The 12745-nt window shown below is 46.2% G+C and overlaps 1 protein-coding gene across 11 annotated transcripts in view; it reads right to left on the bottom strand.

Annotated features, from left to right (window-relative positions):
- Positions 1-9936, bottom strand: part of MAP4 (microtubule associated protein 4) — a 253220-nt gene extending 243284 nt beyond the window's left edge. For 9 of the 11 annotated variants that reach the window (XM_034759698.1, XM_034759702.1, XM_034759703.1 and 6 more), the window contains exon 1: positions 9799-9935. The gene's annotated coding sequence lies outside the window, so the exon portion shown is untranslated. Of the gene's footprint in view, positions 1-9798 lie in introns of all 11 variants that reach the window. The other 2 variants (XM_034759705.1, XM_034759697.1) reach the window with 2 other exon arrangements.
- Between the last annotated feature and the right edge of the window lie 2809 nt (positions 9937-12745).

The raw sequence follows: 12745 nt of genomic DNA, 5'->3' as shown, positions 1-12745 counted from the left end.
CAGTGCCAGGAGTGATCTGACAGAGGGAAACAGATGCCATTTCACCACGTGCAGTCTGAAGGATGCATGGGGGCGTTAAAATTAAAATGCCAGTATTTGCTAGTGATGAAATATTCACAAAGTATTGGCACTTGGCTGACTAGCAAGATCAGCCTACTGTGTGTTCAAGTGGATTCCTGACAGCTTTGCTAAGGATGCTCTATCCACACAAAGTTAGTTTTAAAAACTGATGTTAAGACTGCCTGCAAGCAACCTGCCATAGAAGTTGTCTGATGTGATCATCCTTTTTTTATTATTATTTATATAATAATGACTGAAATAAGTGCCTGTCTATATGGGACACCAGCCTAATGAACTAGGACTAGCAGTTGTACATGGAGATAATCATGACAAGATACAGGGGATACAGACACTGTGGTCTTGATCCTGCCCAGTACAGGCACTGAGTGTTCTACACATGATATAGTCACAAGGTGAAAAGGGATGAACAGTTCAAGAATGGCAGGGAAGCCAGATTCCACACTGCTGCCTGGCCAGCAAGCACTGTTGCACAGCAGCAGAAAGCTTAAAGGGGGGAGGGGGCAGAGATATGTAGTTAATCTCCTCATTAGCATGATCAGAATTATGCTTAAGCCCATACTAGGATATTCCCGTTTTCTACCCACGCTCTACTCCTTTTTTACCCAGTGTACTTGCAAGTATAAGAATAAGCATACATGAGGCTTGACACATGCCACCTAGTGCAAAGAACTACGCCTAGTACTTAACCTTATTTGTACCTGTACGAAGCCCTCCATGCACAGCAGTACAAACAACCTTCCAAATGTTACCCCTAGAGAAATTCGGAGTCAAAAAAATTAAAATTTCTGCACACATTTTAAAATTCAGCAAAATTCTGCTCTGGCTATCAGCCCCGCTGCATGCAGGGCTGAAATTTGTGATTTCCACCAAAATGCTTCCTTTTGGTGAAAATCACAAATTCTGCATGAAAAAAATAAAATTCTGAGGGAACATTAATTCTGCACAAATTCTACATTGTGCAGTGGTGCAGAATTTCCCCTCCAGTAAAATGTGAGCTAATGAAGTGTATGCTATCTTTCAAACTATGCAGATAGCTTCAATGCCTCTGCTGATGCTCATACTAGTCATTCTTCCAATCAGCAGCCAAGTGGTACTAACAAGGCTAGTCAAGTTTTACTACTACTATTAAGAACTGTTCAGACAGCAATAAAATTGATAAAGAATGGCAGTTTTACTCTGCTGTTCCTTAGGAAAGCTCTGCAAACATCAGTGGCAGATACTAGGCCTATTCAATGGGAATGAGACTCAAAGCAGAAACTTAGGGTACATCTACACTACAGCGGGGAGTCGATTTAAGATACGCAAATTCAGCTACGTGAATAGCGTAGCTGAATTCGACATATTGCAGCCGACTTACCCCGTTGTGAGGACGGCGGCAAAATCGACTTCTGCCGCTTTTTGTCGGCGGCGCTTACTACCACCTCCACTGGTGGAGTTAGAGCGCCGATTTGGGGATCGATTGTCGCGTCCCAACGGGACGCGATAAATCGATCCCCGAGAGGTCGATTTCTACCCGCCGATTCAGGCGGGTAGTATAGACCAGACCTTAGGGGTTTAGAATAACAGAGCCCTCCCCCATGTGATAACCATGAGGCTCAGGACTCAGGGAGAGGGAAAAGGAAAGCCTTCTCCTTTCCAGTCACGTAGGACAATAGGGAATTCAAAATCTGTTAGTAACCCAACTAGAGAGAGCAGGATTCAAAAGATGGACCTGACCTATTGATCAGAATACAGCATGGGGAGAGGAGTTGTAGAACAAAAGAAGAGGTTACTGAACTTTGCTCATGGAACCCTCATTCGTCTTCCATTTGTCTTTAGTCTAGCAGTGGATTAACCCACTGGATATCATGTGTCTGGTACATTTTTCAAGCCCTGACTTAAGCACCCTACTGTAAATTGTGCAAACTTGCAGGACAAATCCATATGAAGATGCACACAATTCATAGTCCTACTCAGAGTCAGCTTAGGACAAATCCTGATCAAGACTTTTTTTTTGTTTTTGCACTCCATAATACAATTCTGACATATGAAAACTCAATTATTTTAGAGTTTAAATGCCATTTATGCACACTAACAAAATCTATCCATAACCCTTTGACTTAAAATTCCAGAGCAACCAAGCTTGTAAATATCCAAGGGCTCATGGACCAGATTCATACTTCTCCAGACTGCTCCTAAATTCTAACATTGTAACTTCAAATGCCTTACTTAGACACCTCTCCATAAGCAAGTTTCAGCATGGCAGCTGTGTTAGTCTGTATCAGCAAAAACAAGGAGGAGTACTTGTGGCACCTTAGAGACTAGCAAATTTATTTGAGCATAAGCTTTCATGGGCTACAGCCCACTTCTTCGGATGCATAGAATGGAACATATATTGAGGAGATGTTGGTATGTGTATACGTATCTCCTCAATATATGTTCCATTCTATGCATCCGAAGAAGTGTGCTGGAGCCCACAAAAGCTTATGCTCAAATAAATGTGTTAGTCTCTAAGGTGCCACAAGTACTCCTGTTCTTTTTGAGGATACAGACTAACACGGCTGCTACTCTGAAACCTTAGAGACTAACAAATTTATCTGGGAATAAGCTTTCATGGTCTAAAACCCATGCATCTGATGAAGTGGGCTGTAGCCCACGAAAGCTTATGCCCAAATAAAATTTGTTAGTCTCTAAGGTGCCGCAAGTACTCCTCGTTGTTTCTCCATAAGCAGTTTACTATGCTATTGTGGGCCAAAATGCATTATTCACACTGCTGCAGAATTAACATTTGCAGAACATCCAGGAATTGATTTCACTGACCTTCTCTTCCAAGTGAGGAATTCTTTTGTACATGCACACCACTATGTATCAGGGCATGGCACAGGCTTCTAAACTGTGGAAGACTGAAGATATTTTGAACAATGGAAACATAGTTTCAGTCTTTGTCTATTACAATAAACTACCTATAAAAACAACTCAAACTGACTGTCCTCCATTCAACATAGCTATTGGTGAGCACTTGCACCCTTTAAAATCTTTCTGTCAACGCCCACAGCCACCTATCTGGCAAGACATTACCTTTCTCTTCCTCTGAGGCTTTCTTATTTCAAATGCAATTTTTGCTGGATCTTGAGCTACAATCACCACCACGATGCTATGCTGCCATCTTCACCCACACAGTCCAAGTACCCTGCACTTTCATCATCTATTGCTGAAGGCTAATTAAGTTATACTTCAAACAAGAACGTCAGCTCAAGACCACTAGCACAAGCACCCAGGAGGGAATAAACCTCAGAACATTAGTACACATGATCTTTTGATAAGTAAAACAAATTGAAATATTCCCATCTACACATGCGATTCTCAAGAGTAGGATGTGTGACAATCCCAGTTGTCAAAGGAAAAAATTAGACTTTTTCTTCCAGTCTAAGTTTGAAGTAGCACAATAAATTTTTAATTGTCTTTCCAATAAGACCATAAAAGTCAAACTAATGCACAAACATACCATAAGTAACCACTACTTTCATTTTAATTATACATGATTAAATGTATCCTGACAGATTTATTCACTGTCTGACCAGTGGTTTCCCTTAGTCATAAGTCTGGCATATTCCATCAGAATATGGAAATCTGTACATCAATACTAATAGTATGTAAATATGGAGGGTTCAGTGCTAGAACTGCATTTACTAGCCTAGGTTACTAGTAAAAGTTTTCTTGCATAGGAAGCGAGCTCAAGAATAGCACAACTGAGTGATAGTCAACAGTAGCTTTTTCTTACTAGTACTAATGAGCCTAAATTAAAACTCTGGACCTAAACCTCACAGAAATCCAGATCTGATTTTGTGGCTCAGGTCCATCTACTTCTGGAGAGAGAGGTAACCATTAGGATACCACGGGGGTTGGAACCTCAAATATAATTATAGCTTTGTTCAATAAAATTAAGGCTGGGTCAGCACTTTTCTTACAAACCCCAGAAAGAATATATAACTCCTCTGTTTAAACTGAGTATTTGCCAGCCTGAAATCATCTTAAAAAAGGATACAGATTAAGATTCATATTTTTAAAGACTGCCTCTATATTTGAGTTACTGGCAGTCTCTCAGGTTATCAACTGACATTTTTAAAATGTACGCTGTTAACTTTTTGCAACTGCATTCAGCTTGCTCAATTAAAATAACACTGTTCCTTTAAAAATAAACTATTTCCACTGAAGTGTGTTTGGTTTTAATTTCATACAATTTTTCAGTTGATCAGTCTGGCTTTTTTTTTTTTTTTTTTTTTTTTTTTTAATAAAACCTTACTTAAAACCAAAGCTTAAATTGACCTAATGGTGTCCCTAAAACCAGAGAGCAAATGATTGTTTTCTTCAAAACAATGTTAAAACTGAACTATTTGGCTCTCTTATAAAATGGTTACATATATGGAATGCATTTAACATGCATATAAACCAAAACCAATTGCAAAATTTCGTTTGACAGTTTAGACTATAGGAAAGTAAGCCACTATAGTCCACCTCCTGGCCTCTCTCCTTTACCCCAACGTATGTCCACGATGAACATTTGCATCAGCAGAGATGAAATAGCTACAAAGATGCATTTACCGACAACAAAACACACACTGAAGTCATAGTTTCCTGTTTCCAACAACCAAATGATATGGTCCATTAAAATAGGTCTTCAGGTAACACACTGGACTTCCATGCAGTAAGGGGCACATCCTGAGATGGTGAGCATCTGCAAATTCCATGGAGTAGTTGTGGTGTTCGGCACTCCTTGGAACCAAGCCCAGCACCAGTCTGCACGCTGCAGGTCAATGATCTGAACCCAATTACCATTAGCATTAAGGAATTACTCAGGAAAAGTCAGATTTTAAAGCTTCAAAGAGTAGCTATCGGCGTCATATAAGTATGTAAACTTAAAAATTCTTTCTATTTTTCCTGAAAGACCAAAGTGACTGAATCCTTCTCTAATGCTGTTAGAGGGGAGGAAATCCACACCAATGGGAAGACTGTTGTCAGGGTGAGCATTGACTATCCTGACCTTCATCTATCTGGGCCATTATAGCTTCCAGTCACCGAAACGTCTTTGGATTTGATATTTCCACTGATGTCACTTTAGTAGATGCATATTAAACAAGAGATTTAAGTGATAATATTAATGTCCTTCTGCTTTTGAGGTAATAAATCAGATTCCCAACTATCCTGCCTTTGGGCTCATCATTTATCACAAGAAAATCTGATTATTTCCAAGGAAAACAAAAGAGCAATAATATTATTGCTATTATAGTACAAGTTTAATGAAGCTGATTTAAACTGAAAAACCCATTTGCCCTGATCTGAGTGGACCACAGAGCCTGGGATCCTTCATTGTGTCTCTAGACATGTGGGTAATTGAGACCTTACAGAATGGTCAGAAAGTTCTCATTTATATTTTCTAACATGATTCAAGTAATTTTACCACAAAAAAGTGATTGCAACCCTACATTCTGATTGACCAAGTAGCCGCTGGTATAATGACTGGCAGCATTACTAAAATTTGAGACTTTGCAACGAGCAACAATAAATTATAATTCAAAAGGATTTGGATTTTGCAAGCGAAAACTACTCTCCAAAGTAAATCAGAATAAGATGGTAATATACCAAAATGTTACCCCAGCATACAGTAAGTGGAACATTCAAGCCATAATCAACAGGAAAGGAATTTAACAGTTGTAAAATCCTTCAAGCCATCAGCACAGTACTTAGCAGCAGTTTGAAAACAAAAGGGACACTAAGAATATGTATACACAGCAATTAAAAATCCACAGCTGGTCCATGTTGAGCTCAAGCTGTAAAATGGCGGTGGAGACATTCAGGCTGGAGCCCAAGCTCTGGTACCCCAGGAGGGAGGAAGGTCCTAGAGCCAAGGCTCCAGCCTAAGCCCAAACACCTAACACCTCGATTTTACAGCCCCGCAGCCTGAATCAGCTGACACAGACCAGCCACAGGTGTTTAACTGCAGTGTAGACATACCCTAAGGCTGCATCAGACAAGGTTACCTGCTGGTCACTGCAAGAACAAGGTGTAAGGGAGGGAGGGAGAGAAGAGAGGTCACTAATCCCCCCCAAAGTTAAGTCTTAAAGGAAAAACAAGTGGTTTTCAACACTGAATATTTAAACAGTATCTCACTGAAAACACAAGTATCAGAGGGGTAGCTGTGTTAGTCTGGATCTGTAAAAAGCAACAAAGTCCTGTGGCACCTTATAGACTAACAGACGTATCGGAGCATAAGCTTTCATGGGTGAATACCCACTTTGTCAGACGCATGTGTAAACACACTGCTTAGATCTTTAGACACTGTGTTCAGTATTAGCCTCCTTTTCACAGGAAGAATATAATTGTCCAGGATGTGCAATACAGGTATCCAGGAGGATTCCATGTTTAAAAATCTCTCTCACAAAGAAAAGTACAAAGTGAACTTGTTCTTCCTGGAAAAAATGACCAAGGTGTTCTCGGATGCCCGCACCCCAAACCCCTCCTGCACCTAGGGTGACCAGACATCCCGATTTTATCGGGACTGTCCCGATATTTACTTGTTTGTCCCACGTCCCGACCGATGTTCGGTCAGGACGCGAATTGTCCCAATATTTTGCCCTCCAGTGCACAGGCGGAGGGGACTCATGCCCCCTCCCGCCCCAGCCCTGCCCCAACTCCGCCCCCTCACTGCCCCATTGGATCCGTCCCCAAATCCCCACTCTGGCCCCGCCTCTTCCCCAAGCACGCCACATTCCTCCTCACCCCTCTCTCCCAGGCTTGCGCTAATCAGCTGTATGGCGGCGCAAGCGCTGAAGGGAGGGGGGAGAAGCAGGACGTGGCACCCAGCTCAGGGCGGGTGGAGGAGCGAAGCCAAGCTGGTGCAGGGGGTGGGGCGTGGAGCTGCCGGTGGCTCTTGCTTTTTTTTTGGGGGGGGGGGGGGGGGGTTGCTTTTGTTTTTTCGTCCACCACCGGCTCTTGGGTTGTTGTTTTTTTTTGCTCCACCAGCACCCCTCCCCCTGGGTCACAATATTTCACATCTCTCATCTGGTCACCCTACCTGCACCCCGCACCCCAACCCCCTGCCCTGAACCCCCGCCGCACCACTCCTGCACCGTAATCCCCTGCCCTGGACCCCCTCCCGCACTCCGCACCCCCTCCTGCACCCCGAACCCCTGCCCTGAGCCCCTTGCCATACCCCACAACCCACCTGCACCCCAACCCCCTGCCCTGAGCCCCCTCCCACACTCTGCACCCCTCCCTGCACCCCAACCCCCTGCCATGAGCCCTCTCCCACACTCTGCATCCCCTCCTGCACCCCAACCCCCTGCCCTGAGCCCCCTCGTACACGCAACACCCCTCCTCCGCCCCAACCCCTTGCCCTGAACCCCTTCCTGCACACCGCACCCCCTTCCACACACCCACCCCCTGCCCCAGCCCTACATTCATGGCACTGCATGCAATTTCCACACCCAGATGTGGCCCTCAGGCCGAAAAGTCTGCCCACTCCTGTAATAGGAGCTTAGACACTCATAAACAGAACTGATAAAGTGAAATGAAGAATATTACAATGGTGATGGGGTTTAAAAGCTAAGGAAGGTTTATCAAAAAAGTTGGGTTAAAATATGAATTCCGCTTTAATAGGCTTAATCAGGGCATGAATGAGACAGAAAGAGAGACTGAACATTACAATGACAAAGCATACTGTCAGGATCAAGATACACCTAATGAGGAATACGTTTATTCAGAGTGGACTTTTCCTATCCAACAACTCCATGGCACTTGTTTCTAAACTTACCAGTGACAGTACTATACAGCGTCATAGCAAACACTCATTTAATACTGAAAATATGACAACTGTTCCTTCTAAATCAATGTGCTCAGCTTGAAACTAGGCCTAATTTATATAAATAGCTTGGCGTTTGAATCTCTATGCTGATGACTGGGCAGTGTTACCGTATAGGCCTAGCGTCTGCTGTATCCACTCAGCTTACCACACCCATCTCATCAAGCTGCAAGCAAGCAGCAGCTCTGCAAATGCTTATCCTTGCTGTGTTACTGAATTACAGCACAAATATCCCCTGATGCAATGCCACAACCATCCTTGTAAAGTAGGGAAGGAGACCAGCCAGCCAGAATTGTAGCAAGAAAGCAGAGGGGAACCACATTACAAAAAACTTCAAGAGGACCAGATAAGAAGACCTGACACATGTAATACTGTATTAGACCAAACACATATGTGTTTCTGTGAGGGGGGGGGGGGGAGAGAAGAGGATTTCATGAAAATGCTGTTTAAAATAAAACTGCAGTAACAGCAAAGATATTACTAGGAACATAGCCTCGTCACTCCAATGCAACAAAATCTTTGCCAGCAGCTCCCACTTCCTCTGGGATGACCCAGACACAAATTCCCCCACCTCCCTTGATCAAGACAGACACTGCAGGATGTTTCTCCTCCCACCCCAACTTTGAATTTCCTGTCACTTTTATACGTGCCAATTATTGCAACCCATCACACCCTTGCTACAAAATATTGTTAATTACCACAAATTAAATTAACCCCCATAATGTTCCCAGTTTGTTGCACTGAACAGAATTCTGTCACCTCACCAGCCTGTGATTTATAATTCAATTCCCATTCCCATAAAAGGCATAAAATGCCCCATATCCCTTAATGTGAAAAAAAATGGATTATTGGGGGTTGAGGGAGAGGGCGATTAAGGAGACGTTTGAGTGTTCTGGTTGAGGGAGGAAAGGGATGAGATTCAGAGCTCTAAAGTGAGATTTTGGGAAGTTCTGGCTGGGGAAATTTTGAGTGTACTTATTCAATTGTGCCCTTCCCCCAGTAGAAAACCCACTAATCCTATAGCAAGCAAAGGTTTTTGGTCCCAACTCTGTCCTTCTCTTTACCCGACCATCCCAAGGCTGACTGGAGGCCAGAGCCCCAGATCACTAGGGGTCAGCACATGCTGAGAAGTGGGGCAAAGGATTTGGTTAGGTCAGTGTAGCCCTCCAAGAACCCCCTTACTGATATTGATATGACAGCCACTGCCAGCAGAGAGAAAGCTGCCTAAGCCCTAAGGGATGGAGCTAGGAAATGACTCAGGCTTCTGGGCAGGGCAAGAAAGAGGGGTGTCAGATCCATCCTGAGACAGGGGGTGTAACCACTTCACCCCTTCCATAGACTCAGCTGGGAACGTCTCCCTTCCTGCACCCAGAGGATCGTGGAAGAAATAACCCTCACAGCCACCCAAATTCTGCAACTAACTCTTGCTGGGCACCCCACCCCAGGGTCCCTCTGCCAGGGTCACAGCTGCGTCCCCCCAGGACCCCGCCCCACCCTCCTCACTCCCAGGACCCCACCCCCCTCCTCACTCCCCCCCAGGCCCCCCCCCCCCCCCTCACTCCCAGGACCCCACCCTCACCGCTGCCCCCCCCAGGACCCCGCCCCCCCTCACTCCCAGGACCCCACCCTCACCGCTGCCCCCCGCCTCCCCAGGGCCCTGCCCCACCCTCACTACTGCCCCAAGAGCTCCCCCCCCCTCCCGGAGTCCCAGTAGCTCCTCCAGGGCCCTGCTCTCCCCTCCCCCTCCCCCAGGGCCCCCAAGAGCCCTTCCCCGCACGGCGGGCCGCCGCCTCCGCTCCGCCCCTGGGGTCCCCCTCACACCCCCCCTGCCCCGGGGACCCTCCCAGCTCGCGCTGTCTGCGCCGCGCGGAGGCTCTTACCGAGAGGGATGGCGGTTGTGAGCTGCTTGCGCCGCCTGGACGGAGCCGCCTGATGAGTGTCACTCTCCCTGCGGGCCCGGCCGGGAGGGGGAGGGAACGGGTAGTACTCAGGCACCCGCAACTAGGCGCCGCCGACCTCACGCGGAGTAACCTAGCCTGCTGACACAAAGGGCGGGACCTCTGCGCTCAGCCAATCCCTGCGCAGCCAGCTCGCTCTCGGCCAATGCTGGGGAGCGCGGGAGGCGGAGGGTGGGGCCGGCCGCGGGAGGAGCTGAGGCGGCGCCGGGACAACAGGGCAGCAAGCTGGGGTGAAGTGCAGCCTGTGGGCTGCGGGGAGTGGGCCACGTTAGGAAGGCCATAGAGCCAGGCCGCGGAGAGAGATTTCAAGGGGGAGGGGTCTCAGGGGTCTGGGGAGAGGCTGTGGGCGGTGGATCTGGCTGGAGAGACTGGGCTGCAATACAGAAGTGAGGCTGGTATAGCTAGGGCGGAGCGGGGAGTGATTTTTTTACTGATAAGAGTTACACTGGTATAAGCCCTAGTGTGGATGCAGTTGCACTGGTGTCAAGGCGCCTTATAGCGGTCTAGCTTATTCCCCTTTCCAAACTGAAATCAGCTCTACCAGTATAAGCACTTTTGTACCGGTATAACAGCATCCACACAAGGAGCATCATCAGGCTAGGCTAGTAAAGCGATGAAACTTTCTGGTATAGACAAGGGTCCCAGGTTTAGGGAATATGTCATGGGGAGCAAAAATAGGAGCCATGGGGATATAGGGGCAGGGTAGGGCTACCTCTTGCCTAGGTTTTCCCAGCATTGTCTCTTTTGGAGGTAGCTGTGACAGGAAATCTGTGAGGGTGCTCAGTACACACTCCAGCTGTCCGGTTTTATAGACTCAGGCTCATCCTTAATATCCTGGTTTTTTTGTACATCAGAGATGGCAACATGAGGGCAGGGAGAGATCTGCGGGACTTAGGGATATGGGGGTGGAAGGGGAGAGAAGATGGGGGCTAGGGTGCTTGGGGAGATTGTGGGCAGGGGTTTCATCAGTAGAAAAAGGGAATGGCTAATCTCTCAGGGAGTATAGATGACGGGCCTCATCCTCAGGCTGATATTAAAGGACAGGGAACGGGGCATGTCTCACTAAAATGGCTGGCTCCAATTTTGAGGAGGGGAGGAGGTCGGCTCTTCATCAGGATGGCTTAACGACAGCCTGTCATCATGAGTCGTTGCCTGGCCTTTCAGTGCTGAGGAGGGAAGCTCCAAGCCTCTGCACCCAACCACCCCCTCGGGGCTGTGTGTGGCCCGCAACTTATTTTTCCTGTGGGTCAGTGGCCCCTGATAGAAAAAAAGGTTCCCCAGCCCTGGTTTAAGCCAATCTCTAACTATTAAAAGACAGGATGAGCCCTAAAGTGTGGGGGAAGGTATTTCAGTCCTGCCTATTGTAGGGATCTTACACCTTCCCCTCTAAAGCATCTGGCATTGGCCCCTGACTGATGATTTACTGGATCAGAAGGACCTTGGTCTAATCTGGTGTGGCAATTCCTGTGTAGACTCTGACCCACTGTGGATCAGCCACTAAAGGGTGACATGTAACAGAGCCTGAACAGTGGGTTACAGTGGCATGGGTTTGGGGAATGAGTGTCTCTGACCATCAAGCCAGCCCTGGATTTGGCTCCAGGGGCACTTCATTTTGTTTTGCCAAGTTCCAAACTGGAGTTTACAAAAGGGGAAAATAAGAATCCTTGAAGGCCAACCTTTTAACCCATTGCTTGCCAAACAAGAATCAGGCCATTTGTGCTGCACTAAGTCAGGAGTGCCCAAACTTTGCCCAACCAAGTGGTGGCATTGGCAACTCACCATAATCCCTGAGAGAAAAGGCTGGCAGTGACTACGCATCTTTAATATTGTAAGTGTGACCAATAGAGACAACATGTCCCAGCATCCAAAAGTCCACCATAATGTAAACATCCATACTGCACTGCATGCTGGAACTGCTAATTTCCAAGATCCACCTTTCCACATTAAAGGTGAAGGCAGCTGAAGGCCCTCTTTGTAGAATGTGGTAGGCTGCCTTTAGCTCCAGGGCTGTACTTTGGCTCCCCCTGATATGAATTACACCTGTTTCTTTGATACGTAGCCCCACTGTCCAAACCCAGGATATAGATTTCCAATCACTTTCTTTTCATGAAAATTTAGTGTGAGGTAATGACAGCCACCTGCAGACTGGTCCTCTCTTAATCTGTTTATTCCCTCTTTAGGACTTCCTATTCTCAGTGTGTGCCATGTCTACATATACACTCTGACCTGGGCTTCCTAACCCCTTTGTGTACAATGCTCCTCTGTAAACTCAGAGCTGGGCTTCCTAATTCCATTGGGTCCTATCTTGCTCCCATTGAAGCCCATTGGAGTTTTATTATTGACTGTAAAAGGAGCAGGATTGAGCAGAGGGCTCCATTCCTCAGCATACATCTAGAGAATAGAATAGGTTTATTCCTGGTTAAAGGACACTGAGATTCGGTAGGAAAATATATAACTATGAGCTGTATTGTTCTCATCTGCACAGTATGAATCCAGTTGTGCATGCAGCACTCCCTATACTCACAAAGGCCTGACCCAGCATGAGCCGGTAAAACCTAGCATGGATTCTCTTTGGTGGCTGTTCAAGGTTGTACACTGGGAGGAGATATACTCAGGCCATTGCAGTGACAACCCTAGTCTGGCACATCCATCCTCCCCGAAACATTCGTGGCCCTTTTTCCTTTTCTCTCTATTTATATTTAGTGTCATTTATGGAGGGCCCTACTTTAAATCAAAGCTCCCTGATGCTTTAGCTTAAGAAGAGGGCTCTGCGTCTTGCTTTATAGGGGGAAATGCTAAAAACATTTCCTATCTTTTGTTTCCTATGTGACTCCCCTGTACAAGAATCCAGAACTATTACTTCACTTCC

This window comes from Trachemys scripta, chromosome 2, assembly GCF_013100865.1.
Source record: "Trachemys scripta elegans isolate TJP31775 chromosome 2, CAS_Tse_1.0, whole genome shotgun sequence".
NCBI classification, from domain to species: Eukaryota; Metazoa; Chordata; order Testudines; family Emydidae; genus Trachemys; species Trachemys scripta.
This window is presented reverse-complemented; position numbering and strand designations above follow the sequence as displayed.